This window comes from Stegastes partitus, unplaced genomic scaffold (genome assembly GCF_000690725.1).
Source record: "Stegastes partitus isolate 25-593 unplaced genomic scaffold, Stegastes_partitus-1.0.2 Scaffold21, whole genome shotgun sequence".
Lineage (NCBI taxonomy): Eukaryota > Metazoa > Chordata > Actinopteri > Pomacentridae > Stegastes > Stegastes partitus.
This window is the reverse complement of record NW_007577752.1, coordinates 836,864-859,315: the sequence shown is the minus strand read 5'-3', so window position 1 is coordinate 859,315 and position 22,452 is coordinate 836,864. Positions and strand designations below refer to the sequence as shown.

General features: G+C 42.1%; 1 protein-coding gene across 1 annotated transcript in view; it reads right to left on the bottom strand.

The window, feature by feature from the left end:
- LOC103366544 (SRY-box transcription factor 6) overlaps positions 1-22,452 on the bottom strand; it is a 107,768-nt gene extending 85,316 nt beyond the window's left edge. Inside the window, exons 1-2 of the mRNA XM_008294317.1 lie at positions 22,165-22,452; positions 5,908-5,977 (exon numbers count right to left, since the gene is read on the bottom strand). The gene's annotated coding sequence lies outside the window, so the exon portion shown is untranslated. The remainder of the gene's footprint in view (positions 1-5,907; positions 5,978-22,164) is intronic.

The following is a 22,452-nucleotide window of genomic DNA, read 5'->3' as shown; positions in this document are numbered from 1 at the left end:
TGTCATTAGTTTTTCGTTGTCCAGCCTCTTTATCAGCGCGGCCTCTAATTGCTCAGCGGCACAGTTGATTTTGAAGCTAACCAGGAGCGATGTCATCCCTCTGCTCTCGCTACAATGGCGCTCATTGGATTAAGTTCGAGCAGGCTTTGTTAAAAGCTGGTGCAAATCTAATCAAGGAAGAGACCTCAATTATGCTAGCATGTACTTAAATGATCAGATCACTAAAAATGGAGGAGGGGGTCGGCCAGTGTTGGAATGCAATCAGCAGCCATTAAGGCCAGTTAATTTTAGCTGATGGCAGCTTTAAAATGAGATGCGGGATATTTACTGTAATGAGGATACTGTAATTATGAGGATGTGATGTTGTTGTTAGTGAGCTGCATTCAGGGTCAGTTAAATGGGAAGCTGACACAAGTCTCTTAGAAACAGGTGTTAGCATTTCAGGAGATCTATTGTTGCAGAGTTTGTCCTGTGCATCCAGACTGTCCTTCTTTCCACCTACACAGTCAACACTCCATTCAAACACAAGCTATTTGAAAGCCCACTGTTTTTAATGAAGTGCTGAAAGAAGCCAAACAGCTGAAAAAAAAGAAGAAAAAAAAAAGCCTCCTTCCAGCTACGGCATGTTGAAGAATGTGAAAAGGTGAAGAACCGTATTGTTTGGAGAGAATAATACTCTGGATCACCATGATCTTAGGACCAGGTGGCGTCCCCTGTAGCCCAGAGCACAACAGCTGAGATTGACCCTGGCCTCTGACCTCCAGCACCCATGACAGTTAAAACAGGAAGCTATTATCCTGGATGTCAGCGAGTCTGGTGGCATTCCTCAACAGGAGGCCTGAGGACTGAACAGATAGCAGTTGTCACCGAAGAAATGAGGAAAAAAAGACAGGCGCACATATATCACAGTGCACATGAGCGTAGTTGGAAGCACACTCGCAGAATACACACAAGCTGGGTTTCTGTCCAACTTTTTTACTGCCAGTTGTGAAAGCTGAGTGGAAACTTGCTCATACAATCACATAAAACCTTTGACACTTGTTTTTTTTTTTTTTTTTTCTTTTTTAATCTGTGAGGACATTCCTAAAACCCACTGAGTGAATAATGAAAGAGTTTCTTCATTTCGTAACAGTTTAGGACAAGGTTGTTGTTGAAATATTGTTGTTAAATATTGATGCAAAATGTTGTTGTCTCCATGAGCAGATGTTGCAACTTGTTTCCGCAAATGCGATGTCTGACTTTAAGTAAGGTTTATTTGCTAATGGAAGTGCATAAAGTTAGAGCTTTTCAATTATAGTAATATGTGTTGTGCTTTATTTCACGCAAACAGAAAGGCTCTATTGTTTATAGTCAGTCATCATTGTAGGTTGCAGATCAGAACAAGCTACCCCCCCAAAAAAATTTAAAGCGGCTGATTGCAAACAGAGTCCAGTGTCATAGCAAGGCAGAACTCGAGAAGCATTTACTCTCATTTCAACTCAACATTTTCCCTGCTCTCCTCCAGGTTTAGTCTTGCCAATCTGCCGTGTACTACAGTTGCCTGCACTGCCAACTCTTTCTCTTGGCCTGTGGTGTGTATTGTGTGCTCTCTCCAAAGCAAATTCTGTCCCTTTGAGCAGCTGACTATCACTCAGGGATCACATTCATTGATTAGTATGTTAAGTGAACGAAACACTAAACATGCATTATTAAGGATCTGAGACAGTCTGTTTTTTTATATACTTTGGTTGCAAATGACTGAGAAAAACAAAGTGATCATTTCAGGAAGTGATTAATCTCAGTTCAAGCACCCGAAAGTTTTGTTCTTTCAAATGAATCATTTGCAAATAACACAACACTTATTTGAAGGTTGCAATTTTTTTTTTTTAAAAGTGTGCGAGAAGTTACTCATACGTTGCAGTGACAGAAAACTGGAGATACCAGAATGATTCACTCTAGTCGGGGTGTTGACTGAAGGACGTCCCCTAATCGTAATTTATTCATGCATCACTCCTGCAATGCACTTACACTATGTCGGGTAGATGTTTCAGGGCAACTTTACATCTCCCTTCACACTCTCACCCGGTAGGTACAGTATATCTTACGTATATATAAATAAGTCTGTATATGTTACGTAAGACATTCAGGAGCAGCTGCACACACATAAAAAACACTTGTTGCACATACTCAGAACTGTCTGCTTTGTATCACATCACATGACATGATACTTCTGGGATGTACTTTAAATGACACTTCGAAAGATACACAATGAAAGTGTGTTTGAGATTTGACTCCAAAAATGACTTTTATTCACTAACAACTAAGAAGAAGCCATCTAAGAGGGAGTGATCCCATCCATTCCTCCCACCGCCACCACTGTCCACTGTTTTTCCTGTGCATCTTCCTATTCCATCATTTTTTCATTTAAAACCTTTCTAATACCCCAGTTCGTTTCCCAGCCAGAGACCTTTGTGCATGTCATACCTCTCACTCCTTTCATTTCCTTTCTGCTTCTATGTTGTCCAATAAAGGAGAAGATGCTTCTCATTAAAGTCGTTGCCAGTTGGACAAGACACACAAATAAGGATTAAAGAAGATCACAGGAGAAAGTCTGCTGAAGATCAGCAAAGATCTGAGCCCACAGTGCTGTAGAGGAGCTGACCAGCAGCCACCAGTTGATAACCAGTCACACTCTGAGGACGTGTGAATTATGCGATGGCCTCCATGCGGAGCAGAGTGTTGCTGAAAGAAATCATGTATTCCTTTGGCTGGAAAAATCAAAGGTTAAAGTATAGATCCATTGTGGGGCTGCTCTCCTCCTACACCTCCCTCCTTTCTCACTCTGCCTGCTCATCTAGCCTTATGCATTACCTCATCAGAGGAGGATCTGCCTAAAGCCGCAGCGGTCACACAACAGACAAAAGCGCTCATCTCCAGGAAGCCGCTGCCGCTGCCTGTGGTTTTGGAGAGAGGAGAAGAGAGGGGAAAAAGTGACTCAGCCCCACGGCTCCTTTCTTCTCTCTGCCGATTTAGGGATAAACGGAGGGATAAAGCACAGGGGGAGATAATATTTAGAGCAGGCCCCATTTCAAGGGCAATAGAAGAGAGAAAGTGGGGTATGAGCTTGGGTGGTTTGGGAAGTAGCCACAAGGGTCGGTCTATACTGTTACTGGCAGAGGGCCTCGCACCATGGACTTATGTGTAAGTGGGGAGGAACTGCTGCTGGCTTGGCCCTGCCTTAAAGCCTCGGCCGCTGCAGCTCCACGAGCCTCTTCAAAGCAAACCAGATGGGCCTCAGACTGGATGTTGATGAGGCATGAGTGTGCAAAACACAAACATGCATGCAAGCACAAACACAAATAAATTGATGCAGACGCAGCCTGACAAACAACTAAATGCATAACATACAAGCATATGTACTTGTCGTGATGCGCTGGTGAGCTGGCACGCATGAATGAATGCGGCAACTTGAAGCCTGGCTGAAGCAGATCCCTGAAGTTCATTTCTCTTTTCCCACCGCTAAATGAGTCCTGCACCGCAAACCTTCAAGGCATGCGGCCCGCTCCAGACCTAAGCGGACATTTCATATGTGTGGACAAATCAGATCAATTCACCAAATGTCCAAGCTCAAGGGGACATAATAGCTCACTGTTAACATACGGTTAAGTACTGAGAAACGATCCTAAATTTTGTCAGACGCTGCCCATTAACTGTAACACAGTGAAGTTCTCATACAAAGCTGGAGTAAAAAGGAACCGAGCAGAGAGGGGCATTGTTTTACGAGAGCCAAACCGGTAACCTCAGTGGGTTCATTAGCTCATTAGCTCATTAGCGTACCACAAATCATCCCAGCGGCTGCTTGCTGTCTGGTCACTTTTCTAACTCTTAGCAAATGACTGCTATTACAGCAACCATGTGTAACAACAGAGCTCCACAAATAGGGCTGTCATTTTGCATAAAGAAGCTGAATTCCTTTCCCAAAGTCACTATTTATTACAGCTTTTGCATTTCTTTTTTTTAACGTTACAATACTTGAGACTTGCAGGTTTAGCATTATTGCATATCTCAGATGAAAACATTTTATCTATAAATGCCATAACATGCAGACATTGTGTAAATTTAGGGCTAAATAATGTTAATGATTAAAAAAAAAGACAAAAATCTGGATCTAGTTCTCTACACTATGAAGATAACCAATAACCGCATTTGGCGAGCTATCTGGTGATGTCAGAGACACACCCTTTCCCTTCTGATGAAAGCCATTAGAAATTTACTGTAAGTTAAAGCCTTGACTATGTAAATCAGCCAGCACACATCACCCTCTTCCTTCCCAAAGTTCTGTGAAACAAAGATACCATAAATTCTTGCTGTCACGACAGGATTGGTACCCTATAAAGGCTGTAATTTTGTTAGGAGGGTCCACTTGTCATCTTACCGCTGTGTTATTAGATTTGAAAAGCAATTGCATGTTAAAAGACACAATAATGTGATTTCAAGTTTCAAGATGAACTGATGAAATTATGGGAGTTTGATGGAATTAAAAACGAGCCTAAGTGGTCAGGTTTTCCCTAATCTAGTCGCAATTACTTTCTTCAAATGTAGCCCAATTTGTTGACAAATTATATTCAGTGAAAGAATTTTTTTTAAAAAACAGTTATCATCCCATAGCCATTTATTTGCTCCCTGATTTGCCCTAGATAAGTATTTACCAACCTTTTCAGACTTATGATTTTGTGAATCAAAGTTATATTTAATTGCAACGTCTTGTCAAAGCTTTATCAGGGATCAGTCAAATCAGAGAGACTGTTCTTTCTTTTTTAATTGTGACGGATACTTTCAGAGAGACGAAAGCGTTAAAAACACCCAGTAATCCGTACGAAAAAACAGGAAACATGTTAAGAAATTCAGAAAAAGCAAAAAATTCTTGTTCATCATCAGAAACCCTGCTGATTTACCTTGTGACCCTTTAATGCCATCCCGACCTCCAGATTGGGAACCACGGCTCTATAGTGCGATTTGAGACAATTTACATGAGTCACAGATCATGTCTTTGAAACTGAGCTTCCTGACGACCAGCAGGACACAGATTATCTCTGACAACAAAACACTGGAGCTCCTCTGTCCTCTCTGGGAGCGAGATGCCAGTGAGAATCAAACCGGCCACTTGTTGACCTAGGAGTGACACAGCTCAAGGGCCACTACAGAGGGCTTTAATAAGTATTCTTAAACAGGGGGATTAGCCAGATGGTCAGATCACTCTTTTCTCCAACCTCTCCCATCTGTACATTTCATGTCTCCCGTCTCTGCTGAAACCATCGAGATCGGCCACTGCGACCTCACCAGCTTAATTTAGGCTAGTGTTACCTACAGCACTATTTGACTCCAGATATAATCTTTATTGCTCGCAGAGAGAAAGTCCATTAAAAGGCATACTGTAGGTCCCAGTGCTGAAAGGTTCCTGGAGTGATGCCTGTGAGAGCCTCTAAAAGCCCCCTTTCTTCACCCAAGTGAAAGCAGCTATTGAGGGTCCACAGGGCAGAACACTACCCGGAGTGGAGGTCTGCATTTGCTGTGAAACAAATCAAAAGCGTTCTGTATGTGCCGATGGAAGGGTGAGAGGTAGTGGGCATGCACAGAGTCAGATACAGTTTTGATAACATGGGCTAACACACACATACTGCACTTTGCACACTCCTCAGCTAACATACCCGCTGGTGCAAAACGTGGCGTGTTCAAACACCAGCGAGGGTTGCTCGGTTCTGCACCGCTGCAACAATGATGTGTTTTCTGTGAGAGCTTATTATCTGCCTTTTCATGGAAGCAATCATCCAAAGTGCCAAACAGCGGCACAAAAAAATGAAAAAAGCGAGCAGTGTTTGCGCACAAGGAAAGACTTGTCAGTAGTATCGGTCAGTGAAGAGAACTTACAGAAATAAGAGACTTCAGCTCCAACACCCTCTTCTCACTTGTGGATGAGTTTAAAATTCATGAACGTCACCTGGAAAAGAACAGCAAAGACAAAAAAAAAGCATTTTTATTTAATTACTGTGAATAGGATCACAACAGAAAAGCATATTTTTGTCATCACTGCAATCAATGACAGTTATGTCACCAAAATTACGAATAAATAATATTTTACCAGAAAAGAAATATGCTAAGACATAGGTGGAAGAAATTTTATGTGCTGCTGTACAAATCAGGACACATTTTAGTACACGCAAACCAGATTTTTCACACCGTGCCAACAAGCTGAGGTTTGACAAAGTATGAAAATTTGAATTGGAAGCTGTTCTTGGAGCTCAGTGAACACACTCGGCCCACCTGAGAGCCCTCTGTAGCGGATGTTCGAGACAGAACAGAGGTCCTGTGTGAAGGACACAGAGGATCAGTGTGTTTCTCTCACAGCACTTTCACTGCACAAACAACAGCACACACTCAGCCACGCAAAGGCTAACAAACGACAAACAGCATGATTCTTGTGCGCAGCTTTGAAGTTGAAAAATCTACCTTAACACAGTTAGTGATGCCTGATCATTTCTTTCAAAAATTGATTACATTTAGAACAGGAAAGAAATTTTCTCTCATCAGATAGACGTCGTGCCATTTTTGGGCTGCCTGGCTTCATCAGACCACTCTGACTCTGAAAGCCAACTGGGGGTCAACCTTATTATGGCTTCACACACACACAAGCGCTCACAACAAACAGCCATTTGCTAAACCTGGGGTCACAGAAAACAAATAATAGCATCAAAGGGGTCAAACTGCGGCTGGAGTGCTTTGAAGGTACCGTGATCAGGATGGGACGGCCCTGACTGGGCTCCAAATTGAGAGAGGATGGTAGATAGTCTTAATTGAGAGTGGGAGGTTGCTAATTAAAGAAAGACGTGAACTGAGTGAGAAAAGACTTAAAGAAAGAGCCTGCGCTCACAAGAGACGAGCAACAAAACACACCGCAGCAGCGTTTCTTTGACACTAACGCAGCATCTAAGTTGTACAAAGAGGGCAAAACAAACACGCCTTTGATTCTACAATTTGAGGCTAATTGAGAACAATGAAGAAAAAAGCAAACACTGGGTATGTATGATCTTTTATTCATGTCTTTAATCAAGCAAATGATTTTCTCTTGGATGCATTTTTCTCTCAGGGCACAATTAGGAGCAATTCTGACCAGAGCAGCTCAAAGGCTTGTACACTAAGAAGATCTGATAATAATAATGATAACAAATAATCAGCAAAAACACACTTCAGTGAAACACTGCGAACACTTCACTAAGAAGCAGCTCCCTTTCTCTCCCTCTCTCTCTCCAACTAAATTTGAAAGGCCAACGATTCAAAATGCCACCTTTTCGATCAAGTGACTGCGAGCTGGATTCCCCTGAGCAGCGTTCACACTCTGTGGCTCTTGCTGACCCGTCTGAACACGTTCCAGATGTCTGCAAAACCAGTTATTCTGTTTCCTCTCCTTCTTTTTAACCACCTCTCTCCCTCTCTCTCTCCCTCTCTCTCTCTCTCCCTCTCTCTCCCCTCCATTCCTCCGCTCCACACGCCCTGCCACTCATCTGCAGATGGCAGATCCGACACCTGGAGGATGCTGGGTAATCAGAGAGACAGCTGGCTGCCCAGTAGAGGAGAGCTACCCCAACACACACACACACACACACACACACACACATACATTCAGCAAAAGCCTTGCATTCAAGGATACTTTTGTGTCACACTGGTATGCATGTATTTTGCACACAGCCTGAGAGATTTGTGCATATACTGACATGTACATGTATGTAAATACTCATTATACTATAACAGTAATTTACTGTGTACAGGAGTTTGCAGGAGTGGGATCGTGTCACTGAGGATGTGTGTAGTGCAGTTTGAGTATAGTTTCCAGTGCCTGCTCTCGTAGATTTTCAAGCTCCTGCATGTGCATATTAACCCTCTGTGTTCTGCAACATCAATACATAAGAGATTAAAAGACAATGCAATGTATAGAGTAGGGTTGGAAATATTATTATGTTTTAGCTTAATCTTGTAACAATGTGGTCATGTTGTGATATTTTTTTCCAAAACTATGTTCACATTCATGACTTGACAACAAGGCAAGACCTAAACACTTTGCTTTACACACAAAAAAAATATTTTCTTTTGCAAAACACTATTATAAAGTTTGTTGAATTGAATCACTGTTATCAATTCAATCTCTCTTGCAGTTAGTTCAAATAATATTTACAAACAGGAGCCTGCACACTTAGTTTACTTAAATAATTTTTCTGTATTCATTCCAATATCATAATTTTAGCCGTGCTTGTCCCTACAACAATGCAATTTCACGAGTCTAAAGATTAAAAAGAGATGGACTTCTGAACTGGTCACTGCAACCGGTCAACATTCAAACAGAGCAACAGAGTCCAGGTAGCACACAATATCCCAGGCATAAATCCCACATTAAAAATTCCTAATTGTTTTTGTGTTTCTTTTATTTTTTTTTTTTTGACTCCTTCTCCTGTTGTAGCACCCTGACTTGCCCAACTATTGCTCCTCTCCTCCACCTCTGAGGAGGGGTGGGGGGCTGACATAGGAGAACCAGGCTATAAAGCCATTCTAGGCTCCTCTTGACAACTGTGGGAAGTAACAGCTACCTTTTTGGCCCACTGTCCAACAGCTGTAAAATGGCACATGTTACCCTACCGTTGAGCCAGCTGCAAAAAAAAAAAAAAAAAAAAAAGCACCTGTCTGGAAAAGAAACTTAGAACAGCAAAATGCCAGAGATTTGCTTTTGGAAAAGAAAAGCTGTGACATCCCAGTACTACAGATAGTAAGAAGAGAGGTGAGCGATAGTGTGCATGACAACAAGATACACTGTATTATGTTCCCAGTGAGGCCTGCACCTGCACAATGAATGCATGCATTCACGCAACAAAATATGCACAGTCCCAAATGTTGTCTTGTTGCAGCTGTCAATGCCACTTGTGCAGACGCGGACACACTGGAGTAAGAACAATGGAACTCTATTAGACAGAAGCTCTCTCAATGAGCTTAGCTCCACATGGGGCTCTGTGCTGCCACTTCCATGTCTGCACCATAGGAAACAGAGTATGGCTCCAACTAATCATATGGGCAATTAAACCAAAATGAGCTTCACTTGACCCATAAATGATGAGCTTGTAGCACACGCTGACTCTCAGACGACTGCTCGCCATGTTGTTCTAATGTTTGTGTGATTATTTCTCTGTATTCTTACTCATGGCCTGTAAATAAGCAACTTATCTTCCTATTAACACTGAACTCCTAATTTACCGCATTTCACACTCTGAAACTGTGACTTGTCAAACTTCTAAGGTTTTAGGCCAAGGCTTGCACCTTAATACCTGTTACTGGATCTTAGCTTTCTCTGAAAGAAAATATGTTTATATGCAAAATAATTTGCTTCATCAAATACATTTTGAGGAAAAGTGCTCAAAGATTCCATTTATTGGCACTGTTGTGTTCCCATCTTTGATAAGTGACATCCTGAATGCTGGAGGCATGTTTAAAACAAACTAGTTTGCACAACATGCTGTCCGAGCATGTCTGAAAGCAAAAGTGCTTATTGTTATTCTGATCAAACGAATCAAATCGAGCCTCCTCCTAAGCTCAGCACGTACCGTCATTTTAAAAAATGGGTGTGACTGTCAGGTTGTCACTTTGGAAAAAAGTGCAAGACTTCTTAGAATTGCTGGACACATGCTGACCCCCTTTATACAACATAGATGCAGTAGGTTAGCTGGTTGGGGTTACAAGCAAGGACTCTGACAAAGCATCTGGCATTCCATGTGTGCATTAGGTTTAGGCTGTTAAAACACTTGGTTAAGATGAGGGAAAGATAATGTTTTGTGATTATGTTTGTAAAAAAAAAAAAAAAAACAGGGTTGAAGATGCATGTGGGTGGGCAAACTGCTACAGAATAAAAGGGGAACAAGGGAAGGGGATGTTTGCATGAATGAAAAGCCTTTGTGTTCCCTTCACAAAACACCTAGGTGAACATTACAGAAGCTTAAGTGACAACATGTATTCTCTCGCAAGTCGCTGTTAACATGAAATATTGCTGAAGTAAAGGGTGAGAGGGAGGGAGAGGGATGGTAGGGGCAAGCGCCGGCACATACATCTAAACCTCACCCCTCTGCTCGCTACCCTTAGGAGATTACATTATGGTGCTCACCATTGTCCCAGTTGTTCAAGACAAAGCCTGTTCCACTGTGCAAACAGCGCGCCTTGGAAAGATTGTAAAAACAAGAGGTGAATGTCAAAGGCAAAAGTGAATAGGATCTCTCCCTTCTTTTGTCAAGCTGGTGAGGTATGCACAAACACATCGCTGCGTGACAGAGAAGAAAGGAGGGCCTTGTGAAGGAAGGAGCCGGAAAAAGTTGGAGCGTCTTCGCATGAAAAGGCCAATACCGTGAGAAGTTGCCTGCCTGACTCCTGGGTCTATAGAAAAACCCCTCCACAAGTATTTGGATGAAAGACCCCCAAAACACAGAAGGCGTTATGCTAAAGACAAAACACAAGGCCTGGAATGATGACCTATGGCTGCCAAGAACATAAAGGTTGCAAAACGGTGTCCAAAAGAATAAAAAAAGAAAAGAGGGGGGGGGAAAAACAATAGAACAAAATAACATATTCATCAAGAAAATACATTTTCTTCATTAACTGCAAAGTGATATCAGATGTATGAAGAGCAGCCAACCTCTGCTGGGCTTCCACTGTCCCAGCCTAAAGTCAACCTTGTCACGACCCAAACAAGGCTTTAACTGTCAGGGGCAATTAATGAGGGCGACCTCAGCTCCCTCTAATTTACAAGGCCAGCGCCAGCCTGTAATTAATTGCTGCGTGCATAAATGTAAATGAGTCCACTGGGGAAGCAGAGAGAGAAGGGAAAAAAAACGGCTGTCAGGCCAATATTCCAGCAGGGAGCAATCTGCGAGAGAGGGAAATGATTTAGAGGACAGCGCACAAATCTGCTGCTCCGTAAAACACGGAGAAGCTGAATGTGAGAGGAGACTTGTTGAGATGGAGGAGGTGGTCGTCAGGAACAGTTAAAAAAACCAATTGAAAAAAATGTGGTGGCAATAAATATCAACTGTTTTATTTCAATCTTCTCCTCCCCCGTATGTCTGCAATTTGTATTCATAAGAGAAATGAAACGTACCGTTTATCTCATCTGCCAGAACCAAACTCCCATGTCCAACGCTGCTCTTACTTGTTACGTTGTGGTGACATGTTTTTCTTAGGAATTAATGTACATACTTCATATAAGCAAACATTTATTGAGGGTGAAGTCTTCTTCACTTTGTTTTTCCACTGTTTTGTGCATTTTTTTTCTCTGTGTTGGTAGCTGAAGCAGACTTCTTGCCTGCTAAATGTCCGTAAAGCTCAATCCAAGAGAGTGATTACTTAACTAACAATTATTGATCTGATATCCACTCATCTGCATTTCTCAGTACTTTGTCATTTTATGATGCTACTCACATTTTGCGGCATTTTTTAATCTACAGTTGTTAATCATCAAAGCTCTTTTTTTCTTTACTCAAATAATCCTGGGAAAGTTGATGGATTTACACATGCACACACACATTTGCAGCTGTCCCAATACAGCCCTGTGGGAAGCAGAAACACCATCACAGGTGGAACTAAGCAATTCAGCAGATTTTAATTAAATGAATCAAGTAGTGACAAGAAAATGTAATAACCATTATATACATTTGGCAAATAATAACTTGAGATTTGTCGGATATTTTGTTCTCTTTAAGCTGATACACTCCCTCGATCAGTCACCATCATTATCTTGTGCCTTATCCTCCAGCAAGAGTCATGGAGCTGCACAATTACAAAGAGGTAAACTCAAAGAGAGGCAGGCAGAAGAAATGTGTAATCATTTATGATGACTACAATAGCAGCTGTCATTCATAAATCTTGTGCACAAAGGGCCTCCTCTTAAGTCTCTTTGTGTGCAGCAAGAACAAACAGGTACAGAGCATTGTCCATAAAAACCTGCTCAAATGTGAGGAAAACACACGTGAAATCCACAAAGTGTGGGTCAAAGCAGTGACACTTAAAGACATAGGCATACACGCACGCTTGGAGGGCCCCGCAGCAGCCACAATAGCGTCTTTATGACATAAGCTCCTTTTCACTACAGTGCTTTACAAAGGCAAATGAGATTTTTCCTATAGCAGGCCTCCAGCAATAACAATTGACATCACAGGCCAGCCTACGTATGTTTCCCATATTTAACAGGGAGACACAGTGTAAGCTCCTTGAGAATGAGACTAAACAGCTTGCTGAGACAGCAGTTTTCCCTCCTGCTATGGCAGGAACCATCGACGTGAGGGACCGTGGCAATAGGCCATTTTATTTGGTTACAAACCGGCTACGAGCCAAGACAAATTAACTACCTCTAACAATATAGTAGTGCAATTGGCCTGATTGGTTGTTTCCAACGCAGAATCATTTCAGACTGAGCAATAAAACAAGATTTGTTCCGAAAATGTGCCATTGATGTTATATGCACAACAAAAAATGCACAACAGGTGGGCCCCATGAAGTGTTTGTGATTCTCTGCAGACGGCTCACACCTCACAGTGCCGCTGCTGCTGCTGCTGCTGCTACCGTTAAGCATATCTTGTGTTCTTCTTGTGTGTGAACCCCTCTGGTGCAAATGTCAGCAGGCCACGATACCGCTGTCTGTCCGACCATCTAAAGCGTGTTGGACTACGAGGAGGAAACCTGAGGTCTGAGCCCAGTCAGCTCGATATCCGAGCCAGCGCCACTCCTCTGCACACCCCGTCACCACTGAGCAGAACACGCCACACTTCTGCTAATCCAACAGCATGTACAGAACATCGTATGCTATACGCAAATGAGCTCGAGCCAGGAGCTTGCCAGGAGTATGTCATTTATGAAAGCGTTCATGACACGAGGAATGAAGCTGATGTGTGTGTCTCATGAGGACAGGCCGCTGTCAGAGCCCTCCATAAAGAGCTACTTTTCTATTCTGAGCCAAACAGTCGATATCCAGCCTCATTCTCTCTTTCTCTTTTTTCTTCTCTGTTGTCTCCCTCTCTCCACTGTGAGCCCAAACATTCACCACCATCTCATGATGACAACGGCTCGATTAAAGACTTCTTTACGGCCTGGAAACCATGGTAACGCCCTGCGTAGACAAGCTGGCTGCCGACCAATTGGATCAGGGCCTTGGCTCGGTGGGTGGGACCATGTTATCCTGGCCCTCACTACTTTACCACAGGATCATTTCAGAGGCCTCGCACCCCGAACCCTGCTACCACGCCCCATTACTCCAAACCACTACGAGTGGCAAAGTGAAGGTTACCCAGCCTGCTTTTAGAGCCGGGCGATGCTTCTATAGATGGGAGGAACAGGAAAGCAACAAACTATAAAAGCAATGTAAACATGAGCTCGCACTTGATCTCCATCAACTATGTTTGCAGCTGACCTCTGCTCAAGCTTTAAAGAAATTACTATCTCTTTCCGTGTGTTTGGACAGGTGAGATCAATGCCATGAGCTTGGTTTTGCACCAAACAACAACAGATTCCTGAAAACTTTGATTTCCTTTCAAGAAGACTTTGGTGTTAAGAGTGAAAATTTTATTGTTAGTACTATAATTTAACTGGCATGGACAGAGGCTGAATTATGAGTAGAGTCAAAATCATGCCTGGAGATTACTGAATTCTTTGAAAATGTCATCAGATTTTCAATTCAATAACTCATGACTGTGCAAACAGGCAATAAAACGGCACCTAGATGGAATTTATAAAGCATGCCTTTCACGAAAAGAATAACATTCCTTAAGGCAGCAGCTAATGTATATACTACACCTTTGACCAGAATGCAAATTATCTTAAACACAGTCAGAAATTTAAAGGAGCGTTCCATCTTGTCATAATAAGATAATGGGCAGGAGGAGTTTATTCAAGCCTAAGAAAATGGTTTGAAAACTGAAAATGGATACATGATGATTGAAAGCTGTGAGCATTTACCGGGGTTTCTTGATGACTGGGAAACATAGGCTCGGCTCCAGCATTTCTGGAGCTACACCAAAACTAAAAACTTAAAGTCAGGATATCTGAACTCCTTCAATTTCAGTTTGTACAATTTGTTTTCTAATGTGCCTTTCACACCTCCCTGTTCTACACTGATTCACTAAATTGTTGGAGTACTCCTTTATGTAGTACTGTGGCATGTGTTATTTCATTATGCTTCCATTTTGTAAACTGAATCAAAGTGTGATACTTGTCTCCCCGACAATTGTCACTGTGAAGGCTACAAACCCTGTTTTTCTTATCCAGGCCTATATTTTCCAAATACCACCCAAATACTTCCAATTACCGTCTAACCTTGTTTACCCAATGCACCAATGTCAGGTAGGTTAATAAATTAAACGAGTAAAAGTAAATTCCCCTTTTATGGTTTTGACTAAAGAAAGAAGATTAGATGTGAGTCTGCCTGTTTTTTTCAGTGTTTTAAGTGTTGTGTGCCTTAGAATGTGTGTGTGTATGCAGTCGAGTATAAAATGCACGTGTGTCTGCACTGTCCTCGCCAAGGTACACATGCACAGTAGCCTGTGGTTCTGTTTTGTCAGTCGGAGCAGCATTTGCCACTTTCAGCAGCTCCCTCAAAACGATTTCAGAAAGGCTCACGGGAGCAGCACAGGAGGCCTTTTTTCCTCGCCACAAACATTTCAGCACGTTTCCTTTTTCTTTTCCATCCTTGGACAGGCAAACTCACAAAGCCAGTGCAGAATGAAACCTGCAACGTCGTGCTATGGCAGCTCTGGTAGTGACTTGTGCTCAAAAATCAGCAGATAAAGCAAAAAATCAGCAAACAAATTCATGGGTACAGCACCTGGGACTGAGCCGTGCAACATCACCAGCAGGGTTTCATCAAAAGCTCGTGCAAATAATTTCTTTTGTTTGTTTTAACCTGCAGGGAGTGCCAGAGGGGTGGGGTTTGTGTGTCATAACAATTCAGAAACAGCCAGCTCGGCAATCAATTACACAAAAGATGAGTAAATGTATCTTCAAACACTTCTGTTCGATTGTCAAAACTTTCCAGCGGTTGTACTGTCTTACATCTAGCCGCACCCATTTGGTTTGTGAGCAGCATAGAACTACAAGATGTTTGCTAATAACACCCATTCTCACATATTGACTCTGCATTATACTAAGTACACTGTAGTTAAGAGTATCACCTATTTAATTTATGAGTCAGTGTTCAAATAATTCCTGATAAACTTTCCTGTTGAGTGATAGAACTTTTCTGTAGAATTAAGAAAAAAAAATCCCAGGAAATAAATCACCATTTAGGAGTTTAGATAATCCAGAGAGCGTAACTTCTTAATCCCAACCCACAAAATTAGCAGAGGATAATCGCTCCTTTACAAAGAGTTGATGAATTATACACTTGGATCAAACTGTGGGGAAAATAAACGATGTTCACCCCACAACCCTTCGACACAAATACTCAAAGCAAAGACAATTGCTCACAGACAGACCATCACCAACAGCGTTTTCCCTCTTGTCGTATGAGTCTCATGTCAGGATAAAATAAGCAGTGCTCCACTCAGTTGTGTTATATGATATGACAGCATTTTGCTTTAGTCAAAGGGGAGGCTGTTTTTTTTTTCTGTCTATCTGACATAAAAATGACTATAGCTACGGCAAATGATAAGGATTTCAGTCTGAGGTGGGAGTCACGGCTGTCTACTGATCCTGACCGACAGTCTAAGATCATCTGTCATGTCAACCAACATTTGATTTGGGAGTTTTTTATGCCTTCAGTTGGATGTGTTAAATTTAACCCAAGAGGAAAAGGAGGGGGAAAAAGACAGACTGAATGAAAAAGTGCGAGAGACCAAAGCAAAGTGGATGGAAGAGGAAGGACTGAAAACCTCCTGGACATGGACACATGCTCGTATGTGATTTCCCTTTTCTGTAAAATCATCAGGAGCAGTGTAATTGCCAAAGCATCTGCTGCCGCTGCTGCAATCCAAGGCCACGACGGCTGACTGACAGATAAAGACCCACTGGAGCACTTGCGTCAGTCACCTGGTCACCCTCAAGTCTTGTTAGAAATACAAAAACTCTGCAATCTGATTGGCTGGATCAAAGAGACTGACCACAACACTTTAATCCTGTAATTTATATCCATGAATTAACAGAGAATTAACTGTGGCAGACAATTTTCCAGGACTCCTTTTTTTTTCAACATTTCCTTTTGGCGGATGGGTCTGGATAAGCTTAGGGAGACGGTCAAGTGCGGCAGAGAAGAAGAAAGGTTGAATTATGTCTTTACAATGAGTCGGCCTCCTCAAAGTGAAACAATAAAGTTACAGTGATGGGATTTACATAACCAAGCAGCAATGAATAATAACTTGTGAGACTAATCGTTTTTGCATGCAACATAAGAGAATATAAAGATTTTTTTTTTCTTTTTTAAATGTTCTGTGGAGGAAATAATTAGACAACGTTCACTATTCAGATTGAGAAAAGAGTGCTGACATGTTGTCAACCAGGAGTTAAAACTATCAGCATCTGACTGTGTTGGTTTTTTATGTTTGGAAGATCACATAAAATAAGTTTTTTGACTTTTTCATTGCTTTCAGTCTTAATTTCCAACCAAACTGAGTTCTGTTTTCACATCTTTTTTGGAAAGTAATTAATAACTGCTTTTTGGGACATTCGTCACAGTCGTTAGATTGAGGTAAAATTCTTAATGTTTCAAATACGGGAAGACTTTAACGTGACCACGTACAAAAAGCAGCATATTTCATTTTCCTTCCCGTCATTTTTTTCTTTCACAAGTGCTTCACAATGATAGTTGCTTTCTCTAAAGATGCATAAACAAACCTTGACCTGGCAAAAACGCTTCAGCATTAAAGGAAAATTCCACCCCGTGCTGCCTTGTATGTGCATATACCATGAGCTGGATTTCTACAGTGCCTTCCAGGATTTTTTTATATATATTTTTTATGTTAGTTGAATTAATAAATTCCAAGAATGACTTTCAACAGCATAGAGAAATGTCAGCTTTTGGTTTTAGAGAGCATGATGATGAATTTTTCCACTTGAGAGAAGGCAAGAGAGCAGAGAGACCGATGCTGCAGGTTGTCATGCCAAGTAGTTCAGAAAACAGAAAAAAGCAACATTACAAATGACTTTCATTGCAGATAATCACGGTATAAGAAAAAAAAATTAAGTGGTTTAAGTTTAATGTGAATTCAAGCCACCCCTTGTTATTTTTCTCTCCAGGCAGGACGCCAGGTTTGTGTCTGTGTTAACAGTGAGGCGGTCATTTGTCAAAGGCCCTTGTGTAAATCATACATTTATAAATCTTACTCAATCCTTTGCAGGTACATAATAGCCATTGTTAATGTTGCAGTCATCAGAAGACACACACCCTTGTACACAAAGAAAGAAAAGAGAGAGAAAACAGCCGAAGAAGAGGATGAACTTAATGAACTTGAGCTGCTCTGTGCATCAAGACGCCAAAAAATTTAGAGCGGCTGTGAACCTGGGAAGACTCTACAACGCTAAACAAAGACTAAATACGGAATGTAATGATGTGACATGAAAAGGAAGGAAGAAAGTGTGGAGGGGCTGTTGTTGTCATTAGGAGCTGGTGTGTCAAGTAAGCTCTCATTCTGAGCTTTGTAATTGGATGGTGGGGAGCAGGTGCTGGAGAATTTGCAGGAGAAAGGAAAGGTTACCCCGAGCACCAAAAAAAAAGAGGACAGAGGAGAATCGAGATGGCGCCCCGTTATTTTCCGCTCTGAGGGAAAATGAGGAAGCTGTTTCCAAGGTTATGTGCTGGTGGAGAACAGTGAAGGGATCCACAGAGCAGGACGTCCACACAGCAGGGCACACACTCCCACAGAAACGCACACATGCAGGCTCCTGCTTGAATGTATGTACTGTATAACACAGGCCGCCCAGTACACTCACTCATGACAAGGGCGTACCTAAAGACACACACAGAAATGCTTTCACAGGGCACACACCTAATGCACAAGGGCATGCATGCATATATGCGTGGCTGATGCACGCACTCACATGGCACATGCAAAGACATAAAAGTCAGTGGAAATATACATGAGCACAATTAGTCACACATTAGTCAGATTTCTTTGATGACATTCACAGAAACACAAAAGATGTCCACAAACACATGCATAAATACAAGCACACATACATACTGTAAGTACAAACACACCTAAGCTTGCATTGTGGTTGAGAAACTTGTGGGCATCTGCCAGCATGCTTTAAGTGCTCATTCTCTGGGGCCCCAACCTTTCTTTTCAGCAGCAACACTGCAATTTGGGTGTGCCGTTGGGCCAGAGATAAGTATAGGCTGACTAATATGCACTTAGGACCCAGGGAGAAATACTTAGGGCTAAATGTTTAATTTGTGTTTGTACAACACATGTCCAATTTGGGGGCTGGTGTCTTTTTCAAAGAGCCCGACAACAAATAATTAGGACTCTCCGGATTGGCCACAAGCTTAAAATGTTGGAGCGACGGTTTTCCGATGAAGGTGAATGACATCCTCAAAAAGATAGCATATGGAAACACTTAAATGTGCAACACCGTGGTCAGATGGAAGATACATGTTTTGCTCAACATGCAGGGTAAATAAAATAACAGTGCTGCTATGGGGGTTTGGTGCATCCTAAAAACGCAGATCACATCAGGGTTCTTTTTCCCATCAGAGTGTAGTGAGTATCTGAGGAAGGCCAAATTCAGTCTCAATATCCAGAACATTTGTCCTCTTTCTTCTTTTAAATTTCTTTCCCCACCACTGTCAGATCTCTTAGTCTCTACTGTTTTTCTACCACTGAAGAGTCCCTGTGCATCAGTCTGCAGCAAAAGGCCTCTCAGAGTCCCATGAAATACATGTGGCATATTAAATAACATGTGAGCGATGGCTACATTTCCAAGTATAAGAATTAGATCCTGAGGTTAGAACTGCATTGCTCTACATTAACGCCAGTGTTCGCATTTTCAGAGACTTAACATTGAGGCAAAGAAAGACAAATTAAATTTCATATTTTCAGAGCAAAATTTATTTTAAAGATAAATGTCTTGTAATGATTTTTATTAAGAGATAAACTTTGGTTTGATGCTGCAGAAGAATGAGGGAGGGAAGTTATCGGAAAATGTAATTGACTACATCAAATGAGACAATCCTAAAATTAAATAAAACCATTATAAGTGAGGAGACAGGCCTAAAAATGAAGATGCATTTTAGTCTTAACTGAGAAGATAAATTTGTGGGATTTAAATGCACAAAATGACATTTAATCACATTCGCCCTGTCATTTATTTTAATTTATTTTATATCACAGGTGGCGATTAATTAGGATTTTTCCCAGATGTGATGGGCATTTTACGCACGGTTCAGAATAGTGATTTCATGCTGCTGACAGAAGAGTAATGGAGCACACAGTGACCGGCCGCTGCATGCAGGCTTGTCCGCCTGTTGTCAGCGCTGATTCCCACAGAAGAAGAAGAGGAGGAGAAGAAAAAGAAAAAAGAAAAGCTGCAGGTCTCCCCCAGACAGCGGGGAGAGCGCAGCCATGCAGCCCGGGACAATGTGCTGAATTGGCAGCCTATATATAAGTCTGCCATTTGGACACTCTAATGCCACTTTACCTTATGAGGGAACTTCAACCCGCAGCACCTGCTCAAAACAAAATGCCATAGGAGATCAACTTCAGCGACCCCCCTGCTCGGATTGTTTTTCAGACAGACACTCTCACTTACAAGACACAGAGGGGGGAGGAAGGGGGAGGTGGTCTATAAATTGTTCTGCCAGAGTCCAAACAATTAAACAACTTGTTGGAAATTGTGATTTACTGCGCAGGCCGCTGTGGGCATGCCCAAACTGGCAACTGGAGAATCTGTCAAGTCGGGCAATTATAACTCTGAATAGAGGAGTGATTTGATGTGCAAACAAAAACGTGGATGCGTAAAACAATTAAAGCAGATGCTGGGAAATTGCGCATTCACAGCAAACTGCCAAAGTGATTAAAATGTAGTGGTTTCAGTTATTTACAAATCAGTGGAACACTTATCCGGACTTTGCGTTTCCTCTTTAGCGGTTTTTCAGACTCGCTTTTTTTTTTTTTTTTTTTTGTCAAGCATATGTGATCTTTCTCTGAGTGTTTCTCTAAACGCTTCTTATCTGCAGCCGAGCAGAGGCTTATCTCGGAGGTGTAGCGTGGCTCTGAATATTGGGAACACCCTGAAGTGACTTTATCGGTGCTCTCCAGGCCGCCGCCGTGCGCCTTGTCCTCCGGTACCCCCTGTCTCATCCTCAGTGTGAACCCACGCAGGACAAACTTTCACACAGGAGACAAAAAAAAACCCCGCTGCCTGTCCGAGCACCAGGCTCCTCACCGCGGATTAGAAACCGTCCCTGCCCCGCATGGCTCAAGTTCACACACCCGCAATTAACTTCACACATAAGCAGCGCTGTCACTCTATCAGCCTGTGTAGCTGTCAAGTGAAATGGACACTTGTTTTATCGCCAAGAAACTTCAGACACACGGTGCAAACATTCAACCTGATATAAAGAGAATCGTGTAGGAGGGAGGAAAAAAAGACACTTACTGACTAATTTCTCAACCCTCTCGCCGTGCTGGGACACTGTCCTGTTTTCTCCCGGTATTGTCTCTCAATGGATCCGTGTTTCGGGCTCCGGGTCTATTTTAATTTATGACTCACGCATTCTTCTAGGGTCAGTCGCCGTGACCTCCAAGTTAACTTGGGCCCGAAAGACGGCACTCTTTGCCCAGCTTTCCTCTCCTCTGCGCTCTGTTTCTCTGTATTGTAGTCCAGTACATGTGCAGCGTGGAGATGCAGAGTACCGGAGTTTCGCTTCGGGCTGAAATGTGCACTGTGGAGGTGCAGCGCAGACGGGGACGCGCATGAGGACCACAGAGGTCCGGCAGAGCGCGACACGATTCTGGACAGAAGGCTACCGCTGTGTGGCCGCAGAGGAAACTACTGAAAGTTTGCACCCACAGACTGCACAGGGTCTGAGTGATGAGACGACTTGAGGAGTCTTTTGTTTCCTTGAAACTAAACTCCAAGCTTGTGCTTTAAAATTCAAGTTCAGGGCTGTTAGAAAGTTTTTAATTTGCTTTTAGTGATTTTTAGGCAAAGCTGTTTTTGCACACAATCTTTCTAAATGTCTCTTAATGACTTCTGTACCTATAAAAACATTTTCTGAGGTTAAAGAACCACTCACCCACTTTTGTTATTAGTGCATGACAGTGATGGAGTGGAGGGTGAAGTTTAGGCTCTGCTTTTCTTGTTCAATATAAGTGGATCTTTCATATTTGAAATTAACCTTGAATACTTTTAATTTGGATTAAACAAATTACACCGAGCAAAAGAGATGGAAATGCACTGACTGACACATGTTTGGAAATCAGATTTGTGTGCGTGTTTGTGTAGCTCAGTGAAAGAGGGCACGTTTATTGGTATGATTTGGGGGTTTTTTTGTTTTTTGTTTTTTGTTTGGGACGAAAGTGGCGCAAATTAGCAACTTTTTGGGAAGTTTAAATAAACATGTCGCTAAGTTTGAGGCTGGTTTCACAACCACGATGTTTGGGTGTGTTTATTATAAACGTAATGATGGTCATTATAAGAGAAAATAAACATTATTTTTAATAATTTGTAATTGTGTCACAGAGTACGACTAATAAATACATACCTATAACAGATCACACATCCATTATAGTGGTTATTATAAATAGTTATTGCTTTATATAAACTTATTTTAACAAAATTGCAGTGGCCTGGTCAAATTATATGTGAGTTACAATAATGGTAAATTATTCTGCAGATGAGGGTATTTTTGACTGTTTTTCCCTATAATACTCTCACACAAAACTTCCCTAAAACATTGTCCTGTGAGTTACTTTGTCGGGTCATGTAGGGTTGACTGAGCCTAATCACGGTTCAGCAGCAGGTTTAAAGAGTGATGCCGCCCGAATCTGCTGCTGTCATCGCTGTTTGTTGTGGAGCACAGACAGGCCGAGTGCGCAAAGACTTTTCAAAACAAGCAGCCCAGAGGACGCGCCGGTCCCGGAGCTGCCGTCCACACTGATGCAACAGGACTCTTCTTACCTGCATTCACTTATTTGACATGCGCTGCGTGCTTCTTGCAAGCTGGAAGGTTGTTATGGCTGATGATAGGAGAGTTTCGGCGCTGAGACGAAACAGGAGTCAGTTCAAACAGCCTTCAAATCCCGTGCGTAAAGTCACCATTGCTGGAGCGTGTCGGGGACTTTGGTAACTCCTCTGTTTGCGCTCCGCCGAGGATCGCAAAGTAAAAGAAAACACTTCGGCGTCGTTGTCAGAAGTGACACTGAGCCCGTGTAGCTGGCATTCGGAGGATTTTCAAAAAGTATTTTA